The 17,510-nt window shown below is 36.0% G+C and overlaps 1 protein-coding gene across 1 annotated transcript in view; it reads left to right on the top strand.

Annotated features, from left to right (window-relative positions):
• MANEA (mannosidase endo-alpha) overlaps positions 1 to 15,685 on the top strand; it is an 87,871-nt gene extending 72,186 nt beyond the window's left edge. The window contains exons 5-6 of the transcript XR_004496467.1: positions 4,770 to 13,170; positions 15,390 to 15,685. The gene's annotated coding sequence lies outside the window, so the exon portion shown is untranslated. The remainder of the gene's footprint in view (positions 1 to 4,769; positions 13,171 to 15,389) is intronic.
• The last annotated feature ends 1,825 nt before the right edge of the window (positions 15,686 to 17,510 follow it).

The raw sequence follows: 17,510 nt of genomic DNA, 5'->3' as shown, positions 1-17,510 counted from the left end.
GGCTATAGTGTACCTCCAAATAAGAGCAGAATACTTCTGTGTATTGCAGGCACTAGAATCTAAAACAAAAGACTTTTTCTCCGTTCCCCCACTGACCAGAAAAATCCTCTTTTATTTTGTCTCAATTTCCTGCAGCTGCTACTTGTGTTACTTGTGCCCACCCTCATGGCTAGGAGCGAGGCATTACATTAGCTGAGTCAATGAGTGAAAGGATTGCTGCATTTTCTCTTTTTAGGAAGACATCCTACTCCTCAGACGTAAGAGGCAATAGGCATACAGCAAGTTATTGCCACAGCTGCTGATGTTCTTTGCCTCCTGCAGCCTGAAGGACTCAGGGGCTGGCACAAAGCAAATGCACACCCCTAAACACAACCTAGTTAGGACACACCAAGCCCATGCCCTGGGTGTCTCCTGTTTTTAAACACACAAAAGTAGCAGCATTTAGGACAACAAGCAGTGCATGGAGAGGCTCCATTTGAAGCTAAGATTCTCAGACTTAGTTGTCCATGTATAAAAGCCTGTATACATCAGATGCTTACATTTCCAGTGCTGTCAGTGGAGTTGGTGAGGACTTGAGGTGGCCTGTCTCTGGGTGCCTGCCTTAGGGTAAACTTCACTCCTTAGGCTTCCTAGCTTTTGGGAGCAGATCTGACTTCATGGGAGCTCTGGCACGTTGGGCTCTAGAAGAAAAAAAAAGAACACAGGAATCTTAAGGTTACAGCATTTGCCTGGGAAAAAGGAGCTCACAGCCCTTTGGCTTTTCTGGTTTTGTAGCAAGCACTGCTCAGTGTGAGAAACAGGATTTCCTGCACTTAGAACAGATGCTCTCAGATGAAAGAAGACAGGCTCCTTTTTTGTCTTCTTTCATACCAGTCTTCTCCTCTGTTGTGTCTCGTCACTTTCTAGGTGGTTATTAGCTGATATGACTAGGACTCACCTTGCAAAATTCTTTTATTCTGCATTTCTTCCCTGGAACAGATTTATAAGCAATCAAATGTCTCCTATATGGTAAAAATAAAATGCTTTTCACTATAAGTGAAAGATACAGACAATCACAAGCAGCTCATGGTTCCCAAATCAATTAATTTCAGTACTGGAACAGCCTCTGAGAAACCTCTGTCTCCTGCAGACAGAACTGTAACTTCATAGTGGTAACTCCACTGTGAAAATAGAGTTTGCCAGAGTGAAATTGTTGAATTCAGTCTTTGTTTAAGACCACAAGGATCCTATTTCATGCATTAAGTGCCAAGGAGCTCAATTATTTATTACTCTATAGTTGAAACTGGAAAATTTCCCAGATTACTTATCTATTCTCCAGTACTTGAACAAATGAGGAAAGCAGGGGAAATTTATTAGAATGAGTAAATAACCAGTGAATGGAGAGCTCTTTCTCAAGCTCTTTCTAGGATATTTGTGGTCAATATCCTAGATGACTCTGAGTTCTTGGCTGGTTCCTGTAGTACTTAATATCCTTGTTTCAGCTAGAAATACTGCAAGGATACATCTCTGTTTGCTATTGTGCAGCTCACTGCTGTACTCTTGTTAATTTAGACTGGGAAAACAAAGGGAACAGAAAACAAGACAGGCTTGGTAAAAAGAAATTTGAAGTTACTATCATTAATTTAAACATTTACTAGCTTTAGATGAGTGAATAAAAATTCAGTCCATACTATTGCTCAATCTGATCTACCCTTGCAAAATGGAATGGTTTTGCAGTCATTATCTGCTTTTACATCAAGATAATTTTACTTTATTTTTTCTTTGCCAACAGTGTTGATAAAAAATAAAATCTTCTCTGCAGAAGCAGTGACACTAATGTCTGTTAAGGAAATGATCTTTAAAAACACTTCTCTTTCATTCAAATTACAGAAAGGAGATATTAACAAAGCTAACACAAAATGATGTAAAAACATAGATCCTGTTGTGGGAATGTCAGCTTATTTTGATGCAGGATTCAGAGAAACTTCTTTTAATCCATAATGTGTGTCTACAAAACCCTGGCTGTGAGAGCAGTGCTGACTCATTGCACAGAGCTTAAAGCCACCTGGGCAGACACATCAGCTTTCTGAGGGGCAAAAGTATGAAGTTTAATAGAATCCGGGGTTGTTTCCAACCACCACCAATTCTTGTTATCAGAAGGCTTTTTCTTTCCCTTTCATCCACAATGCTTTTGCTATCTGGAGACCCACAACTACTTGTCTCTGGGTTTTCTGCATCTAACTGCTCCTCTCCTCTGTTCTAATTGATTATAAAGTAATGGTCTTTCAGACTTCTGCCAGAGACCCAAATGAAAATTCCTATTGAGCCTAAGTTTGCAAAATCCTAAAGGACCAAAGAACTTCCTTCTTTCACAGACTGACACTGCATATTAGGTGATGTAAATAGATTAAATCTCTTAAGCCTCTCTTTCACAATTCTTTCAGGTGTTACAAAATTTTGCTTCAACTGTAAGTACCTGTATATAGCAGTCTGATGAGACTTTTTATATCAAAGCAAAAGAAATGAAAGCTAATGATTCAATAAATGACCACAGTGTATTCTGGAAAATCAATAGTGAAATTTGACTGATAGATTCACCACCATAAACTGACTAGCCTCTTCCAGTGACCATTCATGGCAGAATTACCAAAAGTAATGGTAATTACCAGTGTCTTCCTGTGTAATAAAGATTAGACAAAAAGTTACTGATTTGAAGGAATTCAAATAAATACTTTTTCCTCTGTTCACTGAGAATTACACTAGGGTCATGGTAATCACAAACAGCTAACACAAAAACACCTGTCACCTGCCTTTGAAGAACCAAGTCCCTGGAAGATTTGGTTCCCAAAAATGTGTGAGGACATTTGTGCCTGATTGAATGAATGTAATGTTGCCCGTTATTCAAAGTTTATTTTCCTTTCCCATAGACAGAACATAATAACTAGACAGCCAACAAGAATTTGTGGAGTTATTAGCAATAGCACAAAGTCTTCCTGACCTACAAATGATGAAGAAATTCTGTTTTCACTCACATACTAACAGTATGAAGTATTATCAATACCTGCAAAGCTGGTCCAGCCTGTAGACATTCCCCTTTCTGATATTTCTTTGGACTCCCTCTCATCCTAGTGTTTCATTTCCCTGCCAGCTTCCTTGCCAGCCCTAAGATTAAATTTACCTTCTTCCTAAATTATACCATCATCTTTTATTTCATGGGTTGATCCAAACTCTCTTTTCTGTCTTGATTCTAGAAAGACAAAATCCTTTACATCAGGTTTCATTGTCTTGTTATAGTGCTTTGCTGAGAGGAGAACCTCAGGAACTCAAGGATAGTTAAGGATAAGATGGAGCTCATCCAACTGAGAGCTGCTCTTTAGCCACCACCCAGCAACTGATACTTGTGGTTCCACCATGTGCTGGTTCACCAAAAGATGGGGAGACAATTTAACAAAGACACTGAATATTTTTCTGAGTTTTAGCACTGTTTAGCCAGTTTAAATTGGCTCATTATGAGTTGTACAAGAGCCAAGAAAAGGGAGCTGGTGGGAGTCTGCTGCCAGGGACAGGCTGGGGATGGGAGCACTTTGCCATCAGATGGCTCAGCCAATTTCACACTCGGAATAAGATGCCAAATCCCTTCTTCCTTAGAATAACAAGACCTCATATATTAATAAAGAATGTATAAACAAGAAGTTTACAGAGGATTCAATATGTAAACTATTTCACTGGACTACTGCATTAAGCTATTTTACAATGCTCAGTTTTTATTTGAAATCATAGGGTTCATTTACATGTTATATATGATGTCTTTAAGACAACTTCCATTGTAATTTCTATATAAATTGCTAAACTTTATGAGAAAAATCAGTGCCTCACAGAGTTATGCAGGAATTTCCTGGCTTGGCTTCATAATGCTCATTTATTAATCAGAAGCATGAAAAATTCCATCCACTTTCATAAATCATAAACCCACAATCATAAATTATGTCTTGTCCTCACTGCAAAATATCAAATTCTCAAAATGGAATAAGCATGTCAAGCACAAAATTAAGTTTTGATTTATACATTTCCCATGGAACATCAGTCTTTATTAATGAAAACTAATATGTCAAAATCTTCCTTACTTTTCCTATATATGTAGCCTTATTACACACTTACTCTGACATTCCTGAAAAGATTTGTGATGATCTCCAAAGACTCTGAATCAGCCTCAAAATTATTACTTTTTATTTTCTTCAGAGACAATCTGCTTCAAGATCTTTTGAACTGGGCAAGTAATTAGAACTTTTAGAATAAGAATAACAGACATATACTTTAAATGGATTCATCATGTGATATTTACCCCTAAACTAAAACAACCCTTAGGAACAAGCCAGAGACCACCACAGAGTATTTGGCAATCTTTAATGTTTGACAGTAAAAAATATTCATATTACTTTGCAAGTTGTTTTATTATGAAAAATGCTGTGTGAGAGAAAGGAGCATTTCCTGTGATATTTCCATTGTTTCTGCTCCTGGGGTGGTCAGGAAGTGAAAGAGGCATCTTTACATTCACTGGCTTTCCAAACAGCAACTTGAGACTTTAGGCTTATTCTCACTACAGTTATTGATATTAGAATTAGTCTTATTTCCACATGAGTCAAAGATGAATTTACATTACTGATTTTAGAAAGTTTGTCCCTGGCTACTGCTTTTGTGACTTAAGAGGCAAACCAATGCAATCAATTTTATTGGCTTTTTGTCTTCTTGCTTCATACAGTCTATAATTTTTTCTTTCTTCTTGCCTACAGAAGTATTGAAAGCTGTTCGAAGACAGCAAATGTTTCCAGACAAGTCTGAGGCAGAGAAGCAAACAATAGACATCAAAAAATATCTAATGTCAGTATGATCATTTCACACTGTCACTCCAGACTTCACTGCACTTCCAGACACTTTTGCAACTGTGCTGGCTGACATTATTTCAACACAGTTACAAAACATTTATTAGACCTCCAGCTGTTCTGTGGCAGTGTAAGTGGGAAGACAATGATAAAATTATATCCAACTTGTTATATATTAAATATTAATTCCTTTTTTTTTTTTTTTTTTTGCAAATATTATTTTAAGATCTAATCTTACCAAGGGAGAAGTATGCTGTTCCCAAGGGAGCTACTCTGTGCAGAGTGCAGCTAGTGAAACCCTTTTGTCTAAGTTGTACTGTGGATGTGCTTTTGCATTTTCTGCATACTAGTGACAGTGAGTACGACAAGATTTGGTGGTAATTTGTCCTAAAACACAAATCAGACACTTCTAGCTTTTGCTGAATTGTTAGGCTCTGAAAGAGGTGCTGGCAGCTACACAGGTTGTAGGCCCAAATCTAAAGGTCACAGATGTCAGCTGGATACTTAAGATTTTCATACTGAATTTCAAATCAATGCCTAACTACCATTTGTGCCTTTGAAAATATGCCTTTGTGTGTTTTGTTGAATCAGAGCCTACATGTGGACTAGCTCACATGATATGGTACAGGGTGAAGTCTATAGCTAAAGGCTTCACAAGATTAAGCAAACAACTCTTTCCTGATGCACAACTCTTTTTCTTTGCTGTCTGTAACTTCAGTGAAGACAAAATCTTGCTCGGTTCCAAGAGATTGTAACAGATTGAAAATTAAATAAGGAAAACTTTGCAGGACAGCACAGGGATACCTATGATCACATTGTTGACAGTGAATCTCATGGAACAGAAATAGCTTAGCAGAATCAAATGAGTCCTGTGTTTTCCTAGTCTTGCTGGGGGAAGAAAGAAAGAGAGTTTGTATTAGCCAGCTGTCAGTGACAGGTATTGATCAATTACAAAACTGATGAGACGTAGAACTTCACTGCAATGAGAAGAGTTTAGGTTGTGACATTCCTGCAGCCTGTTACTTCTACCTGTCTTACCAGGTGCTGCAAGCTGGCAGGTCCAGAAGCACTGGGGACTTTACAAGTTCAGCTGTTAAACAGATGCAAATAACTTATTCACAGATAAATGTTGATAAGAATATTGGAATTAAGGAAATATATTTGGTGGAGAAAGGACACAACTGTAGCAATGAAAAAAATGTTCCCAGAGTTTGAAGGCAGCCTTTTAGATATACTTTCACAGTGCTGAGTCCCTCTTCACTGATGCTTAATTAGCACTTTCTTATCCATTGTTGCTTATGTTTGCCTGATTACACAATGACAATGTCATCTCATTCTCTTTCACCACATTCTACTTTGAGAACTATTTGGCAGTCTAAACCCCTTTCGGATATCCAGTCCACCAAATAGTCACAAATTGCTTGTCTCTGTTTCATATTAATTATCATACACAATACTTGAAATTATCTTTCACATACTTGAAATTTTCATAGCTAAAAAATCCATATTCTACTTATCATTTGGTTTAATCTGTAGGGTAAGTTCATATAAGCAGGACAAACTATCTTTCTGTTCTGAATTCTAGATCAAAAGTTGAAGGTGAGTTGTTTCTTTTCCATTTTTTCACCAGAAAGAAAAAATATTCATATTCAGTGGGTTTTATCATAGGCTTTGTCATATCTTGACAAATAATTATGAGCTTCAAGTTTTGTTACTCAGCTTCAGTTTTCAGTGGAAATTCAGTGCAATTTCTCTAATTTAGGTTTAGCAGGTGATTTATTTCTTGCAGTTGGTACATAAATCTTATATCATTCGTTCAAATTTACCTGATCTTATTAAGATATCATCCTGGTTTCAGCTGGATTCAAGTTAATTTTTTCTCAGTAGCTGTAACAGTACTGTGTTTTGGATTCAGAATGAGAATAGTGTTGATAATGTGCTGAAGTTTAGATTTTGCTAAGTTGTTTTTATTCTAAGCCAAGGACCTTTTTACTGGTCTTGTGCTCTGCAAGTGAGGAGGTGCACAAAAGAAAACCAGGAGGGAGGATGGCCAGAACAGGTGTCCCAAACTGGCCAAAAGGATATTCCACGCCACAGAATGTCATGCAGAGTATATAAAATGGGGGAAGTTACTTGAAAAGGTGGCTGAGCTGGACTGAGGAAGGAGAGTGTGGCATTGGTCAGTGGGTGGTAAGGAAATGTATTATGCATCACTCGTTGAGGCCTTTTTCCATTATATTACTATTACTATTATTAATTATTATTTTTATTATTATCATCATCATCATCAACTACTGTTTTTACTCTATTTCACTTTCTTTTCTGTGTTTAAACTATTCTTATATCAACCTACAAATTTTACTTTGATTTTCCTCCCCATTCCACCAGGGTGGTAGGGAGAGAGGGGTGTTGAGGGAGCAGCTGCCTGGAGCTTAATTTCAGTTGGGCTTAAATCATGACATATCAAAAGAGTTTTTGAGGGGGACTGCATAGAAAATGTTCAAAGCAGTAAAACACTAGCAGTGACTTCTCTTCTTGGTACATTACTGGCAACCATAATAATACAAAATATTATCTGTGAACATTCTCAGTAGAAGTGTAAAACACCATCTATTATAATTTTTATTTTTATCATATAAGCAAAAAGTGGTGTTTAGTATAAATTATGTTTACATTATGAAGTAAATATATTCTTTTAAAAATTATATTAATTCTGAATGAGACATACATCAAATGGGAAAAGGGATGAAAGCATCCTATGCTTATTAATAGTAGCTGTTTCAAGGCAGACAGCTCAAGATTAGATTTTTCTAGTATTGTTTTTCATGGTATTCTACAACCTTACTTGCACACATATACTAAAGTCAAACACAGAGAAATATGTTTATTCATATGTTGCCTTTTTGTGAATGTATCTATATCCTTTATGCCCTGCTTTTTGACTCATAGATATCCCAGGAATCACTGGATATGACTTTGTACAGATTTATTCAACCTCAGTTTGAGCAGCTCAGGCCAGGCCAGAACAGAACAAATTTTTTGAATTTTCCTCACACACTTTGTTTGGGAATGGCTATTAGCCATAACACCAGTATATCTGTTAAAAAGTAGAGGTAATAGGACTCTTCACTGTGTTTTCTGTAACCTGGCATATTCTCAAGCAATGTTCCAGTCAGACAACCTGTGGAAACACCTGCCACCCCACACATCACACCCGTGCCAGACCTGCCTTTGGCAGATACTTCCCCACACACACAGCAGAACCAGCTGCTACCAGAGTCCAGGTGCACCAAACCCTCATTCCAGTGAGTGAAAATCAAGGTAAACATGCCTGTTTCATAAATCTTGCAGGGATTTAAACACAAGGATAACACCAGTATCAAGTTCTTCTCCACTGTTAACTCTGGGCACACCTAAGGACACGCCAAACAAAGTCAAATTGCAAATATGCAGTTTCTAGGTAAAATTAAGCAACCTCTGGATAATGCACTATTGTATTAAAGTGTACATTTTCTACATTTTGGATTTAAGCAGATGACATTTGCCTTCCTTTTGTATAGCAAAGTCTATCATAAATTAACTTATATTATTTTTTTAAGTGTCCATATAGAAAATCTTCTATTTAAAATTAAGCCAGTACCTAGAGAAGCAAAAATTTCTCTCTCTGTACAGCTTGTAAAGGACAGAAAAGCCAATATCCCAACTTCCATTTTATTTACAGTCAGGGGCAATAGCCTTGCCATATAAACATCCTGTGAGGAGGAAAATCTATGCTTTTATCTGAATCTCAGATATCCTGTTTCTAGTGTATTTCTAAGTACTCTCTATATCTATTTGTTTGGCACCTGTCTCAGCCCAAGGCTCTTGTCACTGCTCCACCTAGGGTTATGCCTAGGGTTAGGGTCACAACTAGGGTTAGGGTTCAAAAAACTACAAAGCCTGGAGCTCCAGGGACTGTGCAGATATAACAGAGCTGCCAAACTTACAATAAAAAACCACCATTAAATATTTCTGTTTGTAAGTTTTGGGTTGGCACCTCTCTCAGCCCAAGGCTCTTTTCACTGCTCCACCTAGGGTTACCCCTAGGGTTAGGGCTCGGAAAAGTACAAAGCCCAGAGCTCCAGGGACTGTGCACCTACAATAGACCTGCCAAACTGAATAGAAAACCACTAGTTAATAGCTCTCTCTATGTCTTTTTATTTGGCACCTGTCTTACCCTCAGGGTCTTTTTACTGTTCCACCTAGGGTTAGGGTTACACCTAGGGTTAGGGTTCAGAAAACTACAAAGCCCAGAAGTCCAGGTACTTTGCAGCTACAATAGACCGCCAAAGTGATTTGAAAACCACCACTTAAATGATAAGCTGCTATGGAGTATTCAGACAGGGTTCTGTGCTATCATTTCCTATTTTTTATCACTAGTGCTGTTGAAAAAAGTGCTTCCAACTTTATAATTTTTTTATTATTACACAGTATTACCTGGTCTGCAGAGACATTGGCTCTTTCAGGAAAACACCTGCATAATTTATTCTTAAATCCATACAAACAGAGAATATAAATCATAAAGAATGAGTAACCAACAGCTGAAAAGCATTTTGCACAATTATGCCCATACTTTGTCTTCAAAGTGTTTGTAATTATATCATTTCAAACTCAAGAAAGATGTGGAAAAGGTTATGGAGAATTTACACTGTAGTTCCTCATTGTATAAGAATCAAGGATATAAAAATGAAGATCAGGGAATTGCCCAAAAATTATTTTCTCATCAAAATCTCAAATATTAAAACTTAAAGTGATGAAAATTATTCACATAAGAAGGTAGTGGCTTGTAACAAGGAAAATTACACTCTTTCACAACCATAGGTATAAGCGCATCTTGCAGCAAAAATGTTATTTTATAGATACGATATTATTCAACAATAGTAAGGAAAATAATCTAAATGTCTGTCAGCCTATAACTGCATTGAAAACCACAGTATAAAAAGCCAAGAATCTTTTTGGATCTCTTTGTCAGTGATTTAAACCTGGGTGCTAGGAGGGGATTCAGCTTCAGATAGAGACGCTGTCATCACGGTATCTTTGTGGGGGTATTTCCACACAAGGTAAACATTCCAGTCCCACCTGCTAAGAGATTTCTAGTCAAAGGATTCAGAGTGATCCAACTAAGGTTTCAGCAGACACTAGCATTTGATCAGCTGAATTGTTGCCTCAGCTGTATCTGACAGAGAACTACATTTCATTGCCTAAACTTAATAATCTCATGGTGGTTTTTATGCATTACAACATTCCTCTAGTTTCTGCTTATCCCTTCAAAGGACACGGGGGTTTTTCTCATCCCATGCAGAGGGCTCAGCTACTACAGAGAGCTTCAAATGCCACGAGGTGCCCATATTTAGAGACCTGCATTTGTTCACCCTACTTTTATGAATTGAAATAGGATTTTTTCTTATTCAGCATAATGTTTGTGCTTCAGTTTTGTGCAGGCAAGTATTTCTCCAGAGGGACCTTGGCAGTTAGGTTTTCCCTTAGGTCCCAAATATTTAGTCATAAGTATCTTCACTGCAATAAAAGAACAAATTAAAAAGTCATAGAAATATGACCACTAGATTTTATAGTTATAAAGCTTTATTTGAATGTGGTGAGCATTCAAGTAAGAGTAATTTATTTTATACTACTTCTTGCTATTGCAAGTTCATGACTGCAAAACAGATATAAAACCAGTGGAGACATTCATTAAAGAATTAATTAAAAAACCAAAAATAATGAATTATACATCAGAACAACACTATGACTCCTCTGAGGGGTAGGCATTATATTAATTGTATACATTCACTTCCTTTAATTTGTTTTATTATTTTTTTTCATTCAGAGACAAATTGTAAAATATATCAAATCAGTGCTGACATCTGACCATTAAGGTGTCTGCATCAGTAATAAAGGATAAATTATCATCTCAGATAATTCCCTGAATATATAGCAGAAATAATGAGTTGAACTTGATTTTAGATTTCAATATTAGTAACAGGGGTACTCAGTTCAGAACTTGACAGCCCCTAACCTGAGGATGTAGCCAAGGCCTCTCTAGGACTCTGACTCACTTTGATAGTAAAGGTCCTGCTTGCAGTACAAGCCAAAAAAATTCAGATGGAATTTCTGATGGAGGAATAATCGTGCTGTAGCTTATTTACCTTGTGATAGCTCTGATTCCGTGGACTGATGACACTGATAATTAAGATAACTTTGTGATTTTCCTTGAACTCCCTTATGTGAGCTGCCCTTCCTTGGTGTGTCACACAGTGGGACCAGCACAGTGGCCAGCCATTTAGTGTGACTTAGACCTTCTTAGGAGTCAGTCTACTGGTCTCCATCCTTCCTGACCTGTTTTCAAGGAAGGATTAAAAGTCAGGGCAAAAGAACTGTGGGACAGCTGTTTGCTGGCAGTTGCACAGTGTGATATATTTCAAACATCCTAAATTTATCTGAAAGGTAAATAGAGACACAATTATTCCTGCATGTTTTTTCTGGTTGAATAATTACCTATAATAGTATTTTTATTGCTGAGTTTCTAGATTCAATTAGATACCTATTATATTTTTTTACCCTACTCACAGATCAGTGTGGCTTTAAAAACTTAAGGGTTTTTCTCAGATATTCTGTGCTTCCTAATGAATGGAAGTATTGCAATATAATCACATATCTTATCAGTTGCAATATTAACCCTGGCCACTTTAAAAAATGTTTTCATGTTTCTGATATCATGATGCCATGTTCTACCAAGGCAAACAAATGAAATTTCAATTATGATATATCTGACAAAGCTATAACAAACATGTCATACTATGGAAATTATTCTTCTCTAAAAATAGTCAGGAACAAACTCCATCCCTTTTTCAAGAGCCTGTCAGACTCTTTCATAAGAAATATTCATACAATGTTTCTCTTCCTTATTACATTTCCGTATTATCACTGAATATTCTATCATAATTTCTTAACATTATTACAACTTTATATGGTAATGTGATTGATTGTATGGCAAAGTGACATTAAGAAAGTGATTTGTTTGTTTCTGGATTGTTTTAAGGAAATTAAAGTGTTGAAAAAATTAAAATGAGCTAGCAGAAGAAAAAAGCTGTTAGAAAGGCTCCAAGAGCACTTGAATTTAATTTCTCTACCAGTTGTGTACTCAGTAAACAATACTGAGTTGGGATTTTCTGTTTTGATACTTAGACGTTTCTGAAACACAATAGTAGCATATATGCATATACTTCTTTATTTAAAAACTAAATAATAGTGGTTTTTAAAGTATTTTTTTTCTACTCTGGAACCACAGTGCCAGAGATGTCCTCTTGATGCCCTTTCAAATCCTGATTTTTTGCTTCATTTCAACAAGGGAAATCTTCTTGCCCTTTTTCCTATTGTCATTTCTCCATTAGACAGTGCCAGTTACACGGTAACATTTTTTCATGCCAATATACTTTTCAGATGCAAATAGGCAGGTTACAGATTAGGTACAGAAAGGACGCCTTTTGTGAAATGCACTAACTTCTCACTGTCTTTTCTTTACATCAAAGCTATTTGTTCTTCAATTAGCCCAAGACTGACAATTCCTGAGCATTATACTTTCTATTCTTTTGCATTTCTATTTTTCACTTTTATTTCACTTCAATTATTTTGACATATGAACAGTTGGAGTTTGTTTAAATTCAGTGCATATGCTTCACTTCTTGGTTTTCTCAAACTATGCTAACTGGTTTGCAAGGAAAAAGAGTAAAACAAGTTGATGTTATCTTAATTTTCTGTACCTGAGTATTTGCCAGAGATTCCACAGCACATTTTTTTAATATTTCTCTCTGTACAGGAATTGTGAAAAGCACATGTAGCATTTTTTTTTCCCCATCCAAAAAAAGTTTAATATCTATGGGGCAACTCTACCCAGCTGTAGAGATAAAAAATAGAATAAGGATAGCATACCTTGTTTTCAGTTTCTTTTACTTCAGTGTAACAGATAAAAATAAAATAAAGGGAATGGTTTATGGCCTCATGGTTGTAGCGCTGCTTCTCTATGCTGCATATTGACTATATTTAAAGTGTAGTTGGTGGTAGGAATGGAAAACATCTGTTTGAAAAGAAAAAAGTGACTAGATTATTCAGTCATGTCCTTTTGTCTTGTTTCTTTTCACATGTTCTTGTCCTGTGTTGATCACTGCTGTCCTGTTGTACGTTGAGCCTGGAGATCACATAAGTGCCTCTTGCTCTTCAAACTCTAGAGGAAATTAGATGATCTGCTTGACTATCTTTTCTCTGGAGAAAAAAGGTACAGTATGTACATTGGTATTTTAGAAAGATGGAAGTTCAAAACATGTGGTGTGCACATATAGAGGACCATGATCATGTTTGACATTTGTTAGTTCTCAGGTGAGGTCATTAGTTTGTGAACAGGTTATGTGATGATCTGTGGACAGGAACATTGCATTCTCCAGGATTTATGTTGTGTATTTTGCTTCATACAAACAATGATGGAATTAGGGAATATTGCCTTCCTTATTTTGTCATGTATATTTCATCTTAGGAGACAGCAAGTAGTGCTTTCACGTCTATCTTGTTGACATGCACATTAAAAAAATTCTCCTGGTCTTGTATGGCAATATTCTGAAGTCTTCAAAAGAATTTCCATGACCCTTAAATTTAGTGGATGAAGCCTAAATGACTAGAATTGTTCTTTTGTGTCTACTTGTGCACAAGAGAAAGAGAGCCAGTAGATAGGGAAAGTTTAATGATAGTGATGTAAATATAAATAAATTTTTACCATAGGAATGAGAAGAATATTTCAGGGTAAGGAAAGAAGAAACAGAGAAAGAGGAAGAAGAAAATGTGAGGTAAGGTAGTGTAGGTGATTCAAGAGAAAAGGTCAAGGGATGGAGGAATAATATGCGATAAAAGATGATGCAGGGAAGGTCTGGAAAGATAAAGAATGTTAAGAAAAATCTGGAAGCAGTGGAGAAGGTGTCTGTGTTGTTGAACATACAGTCAAATTTGCAGTGAAAACTTAATATCAATAGAACTTAATCAAAAGCAGTGGTTCAAAACGAAGTTCATAGGAACATCCTCAGTAACTAGATTTGGCCAGCAAAATATAAGCCATCATTTTATAATCAGAGGACTTGGGATAGAAATAGTTAGACTCAAGACTATATCGAAAAATATATTATATAAAAAGCAAACAGAAAAAGAACATCTTATCATTCTTTTATTTTGTCGGGATCTGAAACATGAAATCAATTAGTTTGCTTATATTTAAATTTAATTTAATATAAATTTATTTATTATGGCAAAACTTTATACAACAAACATCCAGACGAGGATGTTATCTTGGTCAGACAAAATCCCAGCTTCTCTGTCTTTAGAACTAAATCCACTAAATTCAAGGAGAAATGAAAAGAAAATGAGAAGAGCAAAAACAATTGAAAGTGAAGATTGAAAGCCGCATAGGAAAGAGAATATATCATTAGACAAGAACTCACATATTATATACACATAGTATTTTATATGAGAATGGGTTTGTGACCCTTCTGGCCAGTCACACAGTGCAATACTTTGTGGAGGAGAAGTGGAGAATAGCAAACAGGGCACATCCATCTCTCAAGCTGGTAGATAGAAAGGCTGTAATGCCTGTGTGAATTCAGGAGTCCTCTAGGCTTAATTGCCACCCATTTTCTTTTTGGCAGATTATGGGTAGTAGAAACCAGTTAAATGTTGCTGTGATATAAATACCAGTTATATATTGCTATTCTGTAAAACAAACCCAAAATACTGTGATTAACTTTCTAAGCAGCTTCAAATCTCTTAAAAAGTTAAAACAGAGTTTCATGCTTTAAATCAGAAAATAAAGACTCTAAGAGTGATTGTCTAGCTTGAGCAAAAATATTCAGCTTTTCCCATTATCTGTTTCATTTCCCAGGTAGCCTTTTTTAGAAGGGTGAGTATAATTTCCATATGAACTTTACTTGGTGACCCATGTAATTGCCTTTAGTCTTATGTTACTTAAAAATCCATCTTTTGAGCTGTGTGATGACAGGCAGCTTTGCTTCCCATCATTGCGAGCAACCTTTATTAGAAAGAAATCACTAGCAGCTATTCTGCTAGTTATTCTGATATATTCAGCCAAAAAAAAAAAAAAAAGAGGAAAGAGAAACACCAATTTTAAGCTGCCTCTTTTTCAATAAAACAGTTTTATTATCAGCTCTGAAATGGATGTGTCTTCACTCATAATAAAGTTTGATAAAATACAGACTTATTGATCTGAACAAAGCTTAAGCTGTTTTTCCTTTTCATCATTTATAGTGATATCTGTAGTGAGCATTAAGGCCTTTTTATATTGTTAAAGGAAAGCTCTTCCTATAGATAACCTATTCAGCACTCCAGCTATCTGCATGACTTTTCCATATAGTCACATTATTTTAATATATTCAAGACATTTGCGTATTGATTTATTTGCTGTGAAAGACAAGATCTTTATTCACTTGCTCTTTACAGGTAGGAAAGCATCCCCAAAGAGGAGCATGCCTTGAGTCCAACAAAGACATTAATTCACTGCACTGGAGTCCTTGGAACTGGTATCCTGGAACACCATTGCCTATCAATTTTCTAAGGATTCTCTTGACACCAGGAGAGCTGTTATATTTAGATGCTTATCTGCTTTTGACTGCAGTGCAGTACTTCCAAAGATGTCTTTCATTTTGAGGCTTAACACATTAAATATCACCTGATCTGAAGATGTTTGAGAGTGTAGAGCCTCCTGCATAGAATAAATGTCTTGTCTAAAAATAGCATTACATTTCTGCTTAGTTCATTTTGTGTAGTTCTACTTTGTATATAAATTAAGGCACAAAGAGAAACTAAAGGTCTGTCTTCATGCTGACAGAGGGAAGAAATCTCAAGTCTTAAAAAGATCCTCTGACATTCCTGCTCAAAATCTTCCCCGTATGTCCAAATACTGCATTGAATAGCAGATGCTATCCTTCAAAGGTTTTTAGATAGAAAACAGAAAATATGAAAGCTGTAGTGTCATGCTGAATCACAGATATAACAGCACAGATTAAAAGTGCAATAACTCCCTGAATATTCACTTTGATTATGTGAGGTTTAAATAAGGCCTTTAAACCAAGATTCCTCTGTGATTAAATCTTTAGTGTACACCCACTCAATCTCTTAAATTACCCTTTCCTAACATTTTAGGAAATAATGGATCACTAGAATAAAACTATTAGTCTGGTAGATTAAAGGAGAAGAACCAAGTAACCATAACCACCATGGGCTGTGTTGAATAGTACTTTGGGTTGGCAGTGACAAAGCACTGATAACAGCCTGTTTGCCTATGAATAGTGGGCATTTTCCCCAAATGAGGAAATGTGTCACTTGAATGTCTACACACTGAATTCCTTTTCAAATCACAAAAGCTTTCTCTTACCCATATCTGAAAATACCCTGAACATATGCTTTTTAACACCAAAAGTTTGAGCTAGATCTTCACAAATAAAAAATACTTAATACTATGCTATGAAATCATCATTTGCGAGTTGTCCATAGCTATAAGTCCAGCTCTCCTAAAGCACACTCCGGTAAAGAACCTATTCCCTGCATACCCACACAGAACTGCTTATCTTTATTTTATTTATAGCTAAATTGATAACTTCATGTGGTGCTCATTTAACAGTGGAAGAGGAGAAAATTTAGCATAATGCATTGAAGCTGTAGGATGAGCTTCTGACTGGCTTTTCAAAGTTGACTTGGAAAAAATTTGGGCCATCACAGCAATGCAGAAACATAGGGTTAAGATTTTTTTACAATAGAGCCCTGTTGACTTACCATGACTATTAAAGATTTGAGGGTTTTCTTCCCTTCTAGTCTATTGTATATTTTTTCCCTTGGTAGCACTCAAGATATTGGCAAGGTTGATCATAACTTTTTCACTCCATATTAAAGACAGAGAAGACAGCATTAAAAATATTTAGGAGTTTCATTCTTATGATTTCTGTGGTTTTCCCGTATTGAGGGTAGGCAGAATATGAGAGACAAAATGAAAAAGGAAGGGAAAGGGGAATATAGAGAAATCTTTTTACTATTGAATAATTGGAAAGACAATTACTTCCTCCAGATGATGTTTTTAAAGATACTGCTTATAAAATATGGGATTATAAAATACTATTTTATATATAAAATAGTATTGCAGAAATCTTACATATAGAACAATATTGGGATTCCAGCCTGTAGGGTATTTGCCATCAAAGGCCTTGGTGAGTCATGAATTAATTAAAAAGATAAAACTAGCAACACAGTTCTAAAAATTATAGTTATATAGCAGACATCCCCAGCCCGGGAGCAAAAAGATAATTTAATGAATTGCCTTCAACCTTCTCTACTTTCCCTTTCAGTATTACTATTTGTAGTAGTGATAGGATCAAGGTGGAAATTACATTTCCAAATCACCCTCTTTTTTATTTTCTTTTCAAAATTTATGACATCTGTGTTCTTGGCTCATTCGTAATGAGGACCATAAACATATCCATCTCCGGCATGTATATTTTTCATTCATTTGTCATACCAGAATGTACACATCAAGGAATGTTTCTCACAACAGAATTATTTACACTGTGT

This window comes from Parus major, chromosome 3 (assembly GCF_001522545.3).
Source record: "Parus major isolate Abel chromosome 3, Parus_major1.1, whole genome shotgun sequence".
Lineage (NCBI taxonomy): Eukaryota > Metazoa > Chordata > Aves > Passeriformes > Paridae > Parus > Parus major.
The sequence above is the reverse complement of the archived record's forward strand: the minus strand, read 5'-3'. Positions and strand labels throughout refer to the sequence as shown.